The 13,111-nt window shown below is 42.6% G+C and overlaps 1 protein-coding gene across 6 annotated transcripts in view; it reads right to left on the bottom strand.

The window, feature by feature from the left end:
• MTHFD1L (methylenetetrahydrofolate dehydrogenase (NADP+ dependent) 1 like) overlaps positions 1-13,111 on the bottom strand; it is a 232,870-nt gene that overhangs the window by 36,965 nt on the left and 182,794 nt on the right. The gene's annotated exons all lie outside the window — the stretch shown is intronic.

Here is a 13,111-nt window from a genome sequence, read left to right as displayed (position 1 = left end):
AGCTGGATGATGAATAAGGAAGATCAAAGAAGAATGGACACTTTTGAATTGTGGTGTTGGCAAAGAATATTGACTATACCATGGACTGCCAAAAGAATGAACAAATCTGTCTTGGAAGAAGTATGAGCAGAATGCTCCTTAGAAGCAAGGATGCCAAGACTAAGTCTCACATACTCTGGACATGTTATCAGGAGGGACCAGTCCCTGGAGTAGGACATCATGCTTGAAAAAGTAGAGGGTCAGAGAAAAAGAGGAAGACCCTCAATGAGATGGACTGACACAGTGGCTGCAACAACGGGCTTAAGCATAACGATTGTGAGGATGGCACAGGATTGGGCACTGTTTTGTTCGGTTGTACATGGGGGTCACTGTGAGTGGGAACTGACTCAAGGGCACCTAACAATGATGACAATCTTGTAGATTGAGTCCTGCCTCATTAACATAACTGACTCTAATCCTGCCTCATTACAGATAATGATTTACAACACACAGGAAAATCACATCAGATGACAAAATGGAGGACAATCACAATACTGGGAATCATGGCCTAGCCAAGATGATATACATTTTGGGGGGACACAATTGAATCCATAACAACCCTCAAGGCCTCCATGATCTGAACCTTGCTGTCCTGTCTAGTGTCACTGTTCACCATGCATTCCAGGTCCCCCAGTAGTCTGGCACCATGATGGCCACATTAAAGAATTTTTGCAATGTTCTCTGTCTTGTACTTACTGCCTCTGTCTAGCATGCCCTTCTCTCCCCCATAACCTGGTTCACCTGTTACTGTCCTTCATGATCGGGCTGAGGCAATCCCGTCCCTAGCTTCCTGAGTTCTGCCAGCCCTCGGTGCGATCTGCTCCTGTGAGCCCGAGGCCCCTTGGTTTCCCTCTGTCTCAGCCGGGAGCCCTTCAGTTGTCTTGGATTTAACTTGTGCCCCTCAGTAGCCTCTGAACTCCTGGACAGCCAGGTCCGGGCCTTTGTTGTTGTTTTTTTAAAATATTTTATTGTGTTTTAGGTTAAAGCTTACACCAAATTAGGTTCCCATTTCACAATTTTTATACAAACTGTTCCATGACATTGATTACAATTTTCACAATGTGTCAGCATTTTCATTATTTCCATTCTGTTCCTTCTATTTCCCATTGATCTAGCTTCCCTTCCCCTCCTTGCCTTTTCATCTTTGCTTTAAATATTGATCATTTGATTTCATAGAGTTGATTGTTTAAGGGAGCACATTACTCATTGTTTATTTTATAAGCCAACCTATTATTTGGCTGAAAGGTGACCTCCAGAAAAAGCTTCAGTTCCAAGTTCAAAGTATTTCTTAGGATGATAGTCTCTGGCTTTCCTCTAGTCTCTCAGTCCAGTAGGTTTGGTTTTTTTTTAGGGATTTGAACTTTCTTCTACGTTCTCTCATTTTATATGGGACCTTCTATTGTGTCCCTGGTCAGAATGATGGGTAGTGGTTGCCAGGCACCATCTAGTTCTTCTAGTCTCAGGTTAGAAGAGGCTTTGGTTCGTGTGGGCTGTTAGTCCTGTGGAGCAGTTTCTTCTTTGAATCTTTGGTTTCCTTCATTCTCTTTTGCTCCAGGTGAGCAGAGACCAATAGTTGTATCTTAGATGGCCGCTCCCAAGCTTTGAAGACCCTAGGCACTACTTACTAAAGTAGGATGTACAATGCTATCTTTGTGAACTATGCTATGCCAATTGACAAAGTTGTCCCATAAGACTACAGTCCTATGCCTTTTAGCCCAGTAAACCAATCCCATAAGTTGTTTGGATATGTCTTGGAAGTCTCCGTAACTGTGCCCCCATGTGCTTTATTATATATATGGATACATATGCAGCACACAAATAACGTGCACTTTCTGCGTTTGTTTGCCAGCCATGCTCTCCCCTACAAGGTATTTTTGCAAGCAATCTATGCTAATTTTTTTTTTTTTTTTTTATAGCAGCATGTGGAAGAGGACTGGCATGGCTCGGAGGGGCTTGTGAGGGTGCCTTGTGGGGGAGGGTGTGGCCTGCAAACAAATGCAGAAAGCACAAATTATTTGTGTAAAAATACAATATATACACGTGCCTACAAAGACGCCTATACATGCCCGTGCATTTACTCGTATATGCCTTCCCATACACATGCATACATACATACCTACCTATGTAACCACTCATATATTTTTGCTTGTTATTACTGTTGTTGCAAAATTGTATATGTTAATAGCGTCCACTGAAATTGTCCCTTTTTCTTGTGTACTTTTAGTGTCTTCATTTACCTCGGTCAAGTTGTTCAGACTTCATCCATATTGAGTACTGCCTTTCCCATCAACGGAAATAGCAAGTATCTACTATCTAGAAAGTGATTCCTTCTCACTCCCCCTCCCATCCCTGGTAACCATAAAAGAACATTGCTTTCCGTGTGTATGTCTATTCTTGACTTTTTTTTTTTTTTATAATAGTGGGACCACACAGTATTTATCCTTTTGTGACTGACTTATTTCACTCAGCATGATGTCCTCCAGATTTATCCTTGTTATAAGATGTTTTGCGGGCTCCTCATTATTCTTCATAGTTGTGTAGTATTCCACTGTATGTATGTACCACAATCTATCCATCCATCTGTTGATGGGCACTTAGGTTGTTTCCACCTTTTTGAAATTGTGACTAACTCAATGAACATAAGTGTGCATACATCTATTCATGTCACTGCTCTTATATCTCTTGGAGTGGGATTGCTGAATCATAAGGTATATCTATTTCTCGCTTTTTGAGGAAGTGCCATACTGTTTTCCATAATGGTTGTACCATTTTGCAATCCCACCAGCAGTATGTAAGAGTTCCAATCTCCCCACAATTTTGCCAGCATTTGTTGTTTTCTGTTTTTTTGATCATTCCCATCCTTGAAGGGGTGAGATGGTATCTCCAGTGTAGTTTTGATTTGCATCTCTCTTATGGCTAATGATTGCAAGCATCTTTTCACGTATTCATTGGCTGCCTAAATGTCCTTTTGTGAAGTGTCTGTTCACGTCCTTTGCCCATTTTTTGGTTGGATTGTTTGTCGTTTTATTGTTGAAGTTTTCTACATATTTTAGAGATTAGACCCTTGTCAAGTATGTTGTTGCAAAGGTTTTTTTCCCAGTCTGTGGGTTCTCTTTTTACTCCTTTGGTAAAGTCTTTTGATGAGCATAAGTATTTAATTTTTAGGAGGTCCCAATTATCTAATCTATGTTCTGTTGTTTGTGTATTTTTAGTTTTTTTTTTTTTTTGATAGGCTATTTATGTTGAAAATCAGGTCCCCAGGCCTTTGTTGTTTTTGTTTGCTTTTTTCCTCATGGCCTATTACATACTCTTCTCAGAAAATATTGAATGAGTAAATCAGAAATAAGGTATTTGTAAGGTGGCATAGTGCTGTATTCACTAAGCTACAGTGGTCCAATGAGTCACCACTGTTGGCCTGAGGATCATGTATCTAAAGAAAGGTTAGTCATTCTCAAGAACTCTGTCACCTGGTTGTTGTGGGGGACAACAACAAAATCTTATTCTCCAGTGCTCCTTTTTCTAAATTCCATGTGGTTCTGTACCTTCTGATGTCCACATCCCATCTAAATGCAATTCTGTATTATGTAAATACTGACTGAGCTGTTTTCAGCAGATGGTGGTGAACTGCTTCCCATAAATTCAGTGTTGTTCATTGTAGAGAGGTCCCCTTGCCAACCTTGGCCTGCCTGGCCGTTCACTTAAATCCTGAATGTCCTTGCCCAGCCCGCACGGCACTATTCCTACATCACATGAAGAAACTGAGTGTGGAACAAGCCAAAGCCAAAATCCATTGAAAGCATCGACTTACTCATAAATCAACTGATGACTCCTCAGTGCGTTATATAACACACTGAGGAATGACCCTCCCCCACCATCTTCTAACCATCTATAACTGCACACCAGAGAGCAGAGGCAGCTCCCAGCCTGAGAGCTTCCAATCCAGCAACGTGCACACTTTAGAAATGTCTGAGGACTGCCCATCTCCACCGAGTTTGATGAGTAAGAATACTTACTATCTCTAAGAGTTTACAGGAATAAAAATTATTTAACAAAAGTATGAGAACAGAGCCTCAATACTTCAGGCGAGTAGCTGGTAGCTTTTCTAACATTTTAATCATTTTGCAGTTGTCATTTCTCATCAAAAAGAGCACCATTTTCAAAGTTTATATTTGGGTTTTATAAAAACATGAAAAGACCCCATTAAGAACTACAGTTCCTTGGGGCTAAAAGGGATGGGAGACATCAGCTCACCAAAGAGGTGAAGGGGCTTGCTCGGTGGCTGAGACGGAAGTTTAAGTCCAGTTGTGTAGATGCCCTGAGTTCCTGTACAGCGTGCTTACCACTGCACCCCCCTGCCCTTTGCTGAGATGCGGCCTTACTTCTCTAAAAAGAAAAGATCCTTTAGAAGCCTTGTGAAATGCACAGTGTTGGCCAAGGTGTTGTTCAAGGGAGTTAACATGGTAAAAACAATCCTTGGTCCACACCTGCCAGCCTCTCTGACCAACGGGCCCATGTACACAAGACTGGCTTGAGCAGGGTCCCCAGACAGGAGGGGACCAGGGTCCATTGCAGCTGTGGGGTTGTGGGTGTTCCTGAACCACTGACCTCCCTTCTAACTGGGGCAAATGACACATATCCCCATAAATCATAATTTTCATGATGCAACTTTATCTTAGGGGTTAAACGGGCTTCTGGAGGCTAATTACCATCTATCCTGCTGAAAAAATTGCAAATGTATAACAGGATTAATGATCCTGGCTGGCCCTCAGCCTGCAAGTCAGCCTTAAAAGCAAACAAAACAAAATGCACATGTCTGAAAAGCATAGTGACAAGCTTTCTATAAGATCTGAAATGCGGCCTCCATTAGGACAATCAGGGCCCCCACTTCAGGCTCTTCTACCAACCCCAATGTGGCCCTGCCTCTCCCAATGGGCTTGCTGTACTGGGTACACATCCTCCTTATCTCTCTCTTGTGGAGCTATTTCTATTTCATGAAAATACCAATGCAGTTGATTTACTGACACTCTTACTAGATATGGAAATGAGGCAAGAAAAGAGGTTAAAACCAAACCCTCAATAAAGGATCCATGGTTTGTCCTTGAATGGAAATGAAAACGGTGATTCTGTCCACTGCTTCCCTCAAAGGAAAGATTGTTCCCTGGAGTGCTTCAATTGAAAAGGACAAGGTAGAAATAATATCTTAAAGTGTATGTCTGTATAATTTTTTTTTTTTGAAAGCTCAGGTCTCATAGGTCTTCAAGCACACTGGGGCGGCACCATTATTAATATATTTGGCACCTTATCTTCTATACGTCCAATCCAAAAGGTAGAGGTTCCAGCAAAGAGCTTGAGGTGGCTTACCGTATAATACAATTTAAAAAATTAGGCTGACAGAATCATGGAAAATATATACTGAATAAGAATCAAGATTCAGTTAGAAAGTATATGCGTGGTCCAGGCATCCTACCATCATTAGAGTTGAGCTGTTGGTTAGTTTTAGAACTTCTTGGCAACCAAAGCAAAAAGGGAAAGACATTCAACCTTAGGAACCTTAGGATATGCCTTCTCATGAGGAAAAGGCCATTTCTATTACCCAGGGGAATAAGCAAAGAAAAAAAAAAAGGCTAAAAAAAACCCCTTATAAACTCTGTCACTTAGAACTAGAAAAACTCATTCAATACATATTAGACACCTACTGTGTGCCAAGTCGGGCCTGGCATTTGGGACTCAGAGATGAACAGGAGTTGGTTCCTGCCCTCCCAGGGTTAATACTGTGGGGAAACAGACAAACAGAGGCCTCATAACTCAGAGCTGTAAGAGCTACAATAGGAGAAGCCCAGGGTGCAAAAGGAGTGCCCAAGAGCCACCCCCCCGCGCCCTTTTGTGTGAGCTTTTGGAGGAAACAACCGAGTAAGAGGAGATGTGCCCTGCAGTAGCATGCCGGTAAGGTGGCTTCTTCCAGCATCAGTGCCCCGAGGACAAGGATATGATGCCAAAGAAAATGTTACTGAAAGCAATTCCATGCAATCGAAGTACACAGCACCCCAAGGGTCAGCTTGATCTGGGGACAAAAACTAGGAATGGACAGAGTAGGATCTTAGGTAATTCTCCAGAAACTCTATTTCCCAAGCAGGCCTCTAAGAAAAAGTTGGGTAGCAGACTGTTCAAGGTAATGTTCAAGTTCAAGGTAATATTCTCTGCAATGGCATGGTGCAGATCTATTCCATCATGCTAACGGAATGTGTTCCTATACTTCACAGATCAAACACTTGGCCACTGGGGTTGACAGTATTTCTGTGAAACTGAGGAATCAAATCCAGCCTCTCACCTAAAGAGATGATCAACCCTCCCCAAAGATAGGAGAAGCCAGGTTTCTCTCAGCAAATAGTCCTGGGCTTGCTTCAGGCACATTAAGCTTGGGTGACAGCAACTGTGGGATTCACGCCATAAAATGCTGCTGATGTTATTTTGGCTTCAAAGACTTCCAAAGCAAGTTACTGGTCAACCAGGAAAGCTATAAGAAAACCTTAACAAGGCACAATTCACATGTTTCCTTTGGAGCCACACAGCTTCCTGACGGCCAATAGAAAAAACCAGTTAGAAAATTTATCTGGAGTTACTAGAACTTTAAAGGCTACGTGGAATTAATGAATATTAAACAACAAGCCAACATAAATGGTATTAGTTTTAGAGTAGATAGATGAAGCCACTCTTTCTAATTAGATGATGAACAGAATCACGGGCCAACTACAATAACTTGTAGGATGTGAAAATAAGACCACACAATTGGCACCAAGATGGTATAATATTTCTGGGAGGCTGTGCAGGGGTTGAATGCTGGTTCTGTCACTTTCTAGCTCTATGATCAAGATGAGTTACTTAACCTCTGTGCGCCTCGGTTTCTCTGTGAGTAAAACAGAGAGTGATATTACCTAATTACCTACCTGAAAGGGTGCTGTGAGCATTCAATAAGTTAATACAGACAGAACCCTCAGAACCCTGCCTGGCACCTTGTAAAACCAACCAACCAACCACCCACCCACCCACCAACCAACCCCATTGCCGAGGAGTGGATTCCGATAGAGCGATCCTATAGGACAGAGTAGAACTGCCCCATAGAGTTACCAAGGAGCAGGTGGTGGATTCAAACTGCTGGCCTTTTGGTTAGCTGTTGAGCTCTTAACCATCGGGGCTCCTGGCACCTAGTAAGTGCTCAGTAAAAGTTAGCTCTTACTATGGTTTTAATTTTTATTAACATTATAATTTATTTAAACATTCCTTTGCTTCTACTTGCTATTCTATGCATTTTCACGTTGTTGAAAACATCTCATTTTCGACCTGGGTTTGGTTCCTGGCCAATACATCTCAAGCGGAGCCACCACCCATTTGTCAGTGGAGGCTTTAGCGTTGCTATGAACGCTTAGTCAGACTAGAAAGAAAGGCCTGGTGATCTACTTCTGAAAATCAGCCAGTGAAAACCCTATGGATCACAACAGGCCAACCTGCAACTGATCATGGGGATGGCACAGGACCGGGCAGCGCTTTTTCCATTGTTTAGGGGCCGCAGCGAGTCAGGGGTCGACTTGGTGGCAGGCAGCTAACAACATCATCATCTTATTTTTTGCCCCCAAACAAATCAGTTATTTCTCCAAGTCGTTCAACATTCTTTACGAACATCATCTCAAATGGCGGCAGAAGTAATTACTGCCTACGTTTCAACATAATCATTCTGCTCCTGAAATTACCCAGACATTACTATCTTTAGTCCTCCTCTCAGTGAATCCTTTTTGATTATATATTATACTTAGCAGAAAAAAATTATTATTTTGGGGCTAGAAGGGTGTCAACTATGTGCTCAAGAACATGGAAGATACAAAAAAAAACAATAAACTACAATTGAAGATCTGCAAAAAATGTACAGGACTATTGTAGGCAGAGCTTCCGCTTTTAAAGTAACAGCACGTAGACAGCGGCGTCGGCGGGAGGTGGGGCTTCAGGCGAGGCTGCAGACTTCTGATGAACCGGACCGCTCAGTCAGCTCAGTCACTGTCCTCGGCTTGAATATGTGACCACAGAGAAGTGCTGGTGAAGGATTTATGGGCCTGTGTTTTTTTTTTGTGCTGCAGTGTCTCCAACCAGGTCTGCATGTGCTATTAACTATTTACTGCCCAAAGAAAAGAATTCTGTCTGAAGTTTTAACGTGTAAACTTAATTTTATTATTCTTCATGAAAACTTCTGTTCTTTTTCCAGTGGTATGGTTGTAGCTATCATTTTTTGTTTCCTCCTGTCTGAAATGCTTCCTACTCCAAAGAAAGATATAAGGTTCCAATTTATGCCTCAAATGAAAGCTAAAAGTGCTTCAAAGGAGCCGAAGAGATCTCCTGTGGTGAGGAATCCCATCGTTAGGCTGTTTGGTGTCGTTCTTTTCTCTCCCTGCCAAAGCTTCTCCATCTCCAGAAAGGAGCACATTCCACTCTTTATGACAAACTTATCAAAATGGAAATAACAACCTCCAGCTGTCAAAACAGCTTTAAGAAGAAAAGCAGTTACAGTTATCACAAATTATAAAGAATTTACAGCTATCCATGCAATGATTTTTACCCACATGTAAAGAATTTTAATGAAATTAAGCGTTATTAAATGGTATCCAGGATTCCAAACCAGTCATTTGCTATTAATGCTGGTGTATCAACTCGAGAGGAGATGCCAGCAACACAGAGCTGGGAGCTCTACTGACCCTTTGCAGACCAGGCTGTGTGAGAGCCATGCCAATATGGATGTTCTCAGGCCGAGACTAAAAACTGCCTCTCAATATTAGAATCAGAGTTGGATTTATGCTTCTCTTGGACCACCTGTTGCTGTTGAGTCAATTCCGACTCATAGCGACCCCACATGACAGAGCAGAACTGCCCCCTAGGGTTTCCAAGGAGTGCCTGATGGATTCGAACCACCAACCTTCCAGTTAAGAGTCCAAAGCATTAACCACTATACTATCAGGGCTCTTGGATGATAGGGTACAAAAGAGAATTTGTCACATATTGTTGTGACTGTAGAGCTTTGATGACAAGTTGACTCTTTGCCACTTGGAAGTAGTGTCGACCACACCATAAAAAAGAGACAGCAAAGGGAACAGAAATCCAGGTCCTGTTCCCGAGAGCCCTACAATGTGATTGTGGTACAACAGCACGCAAGGTGAAAACAGAGGATTCTAATGGACAGGAACGGGCTGTGGTGATTTGTGGCAGAGTTCTCGCCTCCCATGTGGATTTGGCGCCCAGTCAATCCACCACCCATCTGTTGGTAGAGGCTTGCATGTTGCTATGATGCTGAACAGGTTTCGGCAGAGCTTCCAGACTAAGACAGACTAGGAAGAAAGGCCTGGAGATCTACTTCCAAAATCAGCCAGTGAAAACCACATGGATCACAACCATGTGATCTGTAACTAATTGTGGGGATGGGGCAGGACTGGGCAGCATTTCTTTCTGTTGTATATGGGTCCCCTTGAGTTGGTGGCCGACTCAATGCAGTTAACAACAAAGTTGGAACGGGACAGGTTTGTGCAAGTTAGACAAATAATGCATGGCATCTCAGACAAAGCGTAGACTGCCTCCACTGTTTGTAGGGCAATTCTATTTGTACAATATGGTTTGAAACAACTTTAAAAGCTGCTGACTTGTTTTTAGTTTTGACTTATATTTCCATGACCTCTCACAAGGACTAGCTGCAAAGGGGGCAACTCCCTCCACGTTGAGGCCAGACAAGCTCCCAGCTTCCAGAATTTGTTGTTCCTTCCCATGTTTATACATAAAGAATTTAGAGAATCACTCATTTGTAATCCTGTATGCCATTTCACAACACTTGATTCAATTAAAAATGCTTTCCAGGTGGGTAAAATAGCAGCTCATTCAAAAACTAAATTACTGAGGCTTAATGACTAAACAACAAGGAAGCCAGTCATTTCACCATACCCTCAAGAGGAGATCCTAGAATGTAGAAATGACTCGCTCACTGGCCCAACCTGGAGCTGCCCATTCTGACATTTCTGACTTCCTGCCCACAAGACCTATCCTGTGGCAGGGACCACACAGCTGGGCAGGGAAACTGCTGGACATTTTGCTGTTCTGCACAAAAGACAATACAGAACGGCTGCAAGCCCCTGCACTGTGGACATGCGGGTTGGCCTGCTCAACTCCAGGGACCACTATGCACACAGACTGCTACGGAAGTGGTACTTCCAGAGCTGTGCAATGCCATGGAATGGCCTGATTGCATAATTGTTCTTTAAGGGGTTTTGATGGCTCCTCTTCACTGCCTTTGGGGTCAAGTTTAACTCCCAGCTTCAACTCTAAGGCCTTCTGTGTTTGGGGTCCCACCCACTGCTCTGTCTGGAATACATCACCCCTGCCCCATAAACACCCACTCTTTTTTAGGACACCTCAAATGCACTTCTGGAAGGTTCTCTGCACAGCCGTCATTCCCCCAGAGGAACTGACCATCCCCCTTCCTTCCTGTCCCTTGGTGTCCTGGCACCTATAAGCTCTTTACTGGCATGGATTAGTTTGCCGGCCTCCCTCAGCATGATGCTTTCTGGGCAGGGTTTGTGTCTTTTCTATCTTGGTAACCTCAGTGCACAATGCGTACTAGACGCTCAAGAATTTTTTGAATTGGAAGGAAATTTAGAGACTGTGTATCAAGCCAATGTAAATAAATCCCAAATTTTAACCCTGGTCTGTCTCCTGAACTTTAGAAACTAATTTCCAACAGTCTGATGAACAAGTTTACACGGAGGCCAAACAGGCACCTCTAACCGCAGGGCTCTTGCCAATCTGATCCCCATCACTGCAACACCATTTTGCATTCTTCTGGGTCCATCCTCCCAGGTCCTCAGGAGTCATATTTAAGCACATTAATAAACATGTATTCAGACCTGGTCTTGTAGTCAAGCTGGTCAGTAATTGGTTCAACAACAAAAAAAAAGACTAGGACACTGGTCCCAAAAGGCTAGGGTTAAGAGTAGGCAAGATTTTTGAGCACTTGAGCCTCTCCCATTGGTGCCTAGGAAGAAGAAATTTTCCACGCTGGTAATTGAGCCTGGGATCAGAGTACTGGTGAGTTCACACCGGCAGAGGATCCTTAAAGGCTCTCTACCTCTTTCAGAGATGAGAGACCACCACCACATTTAGTCAGCTCTCATAGTATACTTTTCACTGGATTACCAATTGTGGAAAGGTCAACAAAATTGAAGACAGGGTCCCTACGCTGAGGGGCCTGGATAACAGGAGATACTGGGTTAGGTGATTCGGTAAGCAATAGGACATCCCAAGGAAATAAGTGCAATGAATCTGAGTTGGGTACAGCTGGCAGCATAAATACGGAGGGTGTGCTTGAGCGTGACATGGAGTGTTTGGAGGCGGTAAGTATATTCCACTAGAAGCCCCCCACCCCTAACTCCAGTCCTGGGGGAAATCTTGGGAGCTTGACTGACTAGGTATTCAGAAGAGAAACCCAGACAAGTTTGGGAATTGAACGATGGATTCTGGAAGGCAAAAGGTGGCATGACAGGTAACTTTCATGGGTTCCTACATTTTGTTACAAATAGCCTGTGGAGCATAATTAACGCAGGTCCCCCAGCAAATCCTTAAAGGGTGTTGGCAATACGGTTGTGAATTTTCATGCTGGGTCCTCCAGGGAATTTATACAATTCTTTCATTTGACCATTTATCCCAACATAGTTTATTTCCCTAATACCTACCTCACACTCGTTCCTTGCTTGACTTAGGTATGGCTATACTCACCAGTCTGAAATGCTGTGAATTTTCAATGACACCCCCAAAAGAGCAGGTGGCAGCCAATTCTCTCAAAAGCAGTTTCTCACAAATATTTTATAGGGACACGCAATAAGATATTTATTTCTTCTGACATCTAATCTGCTATCTATGTGTGGATCATTTAACAACGAACACACAGTTTAGCTTATAAACTTCCAGAAGCTCCCGATGTTACCAACTGCGATTTCCCCTGAAATCAGAATCAGCAGTTTTAAAGAGTGATAGATTTCTTATAAGTCTAGCTTCTCTTTTCATTCACCCATTCCCACCAAACCTTCAAACTGACTGAGGGTGGCCTGGATATTTAATTTGCAAAGCTGGTATTTTGATTCATATTAATTTATTTCCCTTGTACAAATTGCTTAGCTGTTTCTGATTACATGACTCTTAGCAAAAAGTCTGGGATATCAAAGTATAATGAATGTTACAAAGAGACACAGAATAAAGAGGAACTCCATGAGTACCAGACATTGAGTATCTTTCAAAAGTTTTGAACTGGGATATATCTTGACTGTCAATTTTATGCTATGAATCCAAACCAAAAATGGGGGAAAGAAAACAAGTAGACTGCAGATGGAAGAGGAATGGGCCGATATTTCACCAGTCTCTAGAGAAAACCAAAGATCAATACGCTGATTACAGGCTGGACAGACACTGAAGTATTACAAGCACTTTCTCCAGGTTTGTAGAAAGTAAGAAATAGGGAGCCAACACATGGGGATTCACAGCACCGGGTTAAAAATTCAACTCAATAGTAAAAATATCTGGCAGCATTATTACTCAGCGTATTTGCCTGGCTGAGGGTGATTTCATTTAAAATTCTTTTATACTATATGCTAAAGTAAGTTAGCATCAAACCAGGGTGAACAGATCTCTAAACAAATGGATGGAACCTGAGTAACCTCCTATGACAGAAAGGCAGACACCATTTCCATGAGTCACAAGCCTTCTTTTCTTTTGTCAATATGGTAAATAGTTTCTGGAAATTGAGAATGATGCTGGTCATCTTCCTTTCCTCGAAACACAACATGCTGAAAAGATAGGAACATTGTTCCTCGTGGACAGACACACAGGAAGCTTTCCTCTTGATGCTGTGGAGGAAGGCTACCAAACAATCAGACAACCTGCTGCAGTGATGTCACTGATAAGAGGAAACAAATGTTTGGGAGAAAGCAGGAAATTCTGATGTAGCAATAAGGAAGACCAGTAATCAGTTGCTGCCAAGTCGGTTTTGACTCGTGGC

This window comes from Elephas maximus, chromosome 1, assembly GCF_024166365.1.
Source record: "Elephas maximus indicus isolate mEleMax1 chromosome 1, mEleMax1 primary haplotype, whole genome shotgun sequence".
NCBI lineage: Eukaryota > Metazoa > Chordata > Mammalia > Proboscidea > Elephantidae > Elephas > Elephas maximus.
The sequence above is the reverse complement of the archived record's forward strand: the minus strand, read 5'-3'. Positions and strand labels throughout refer to the sequence as shown.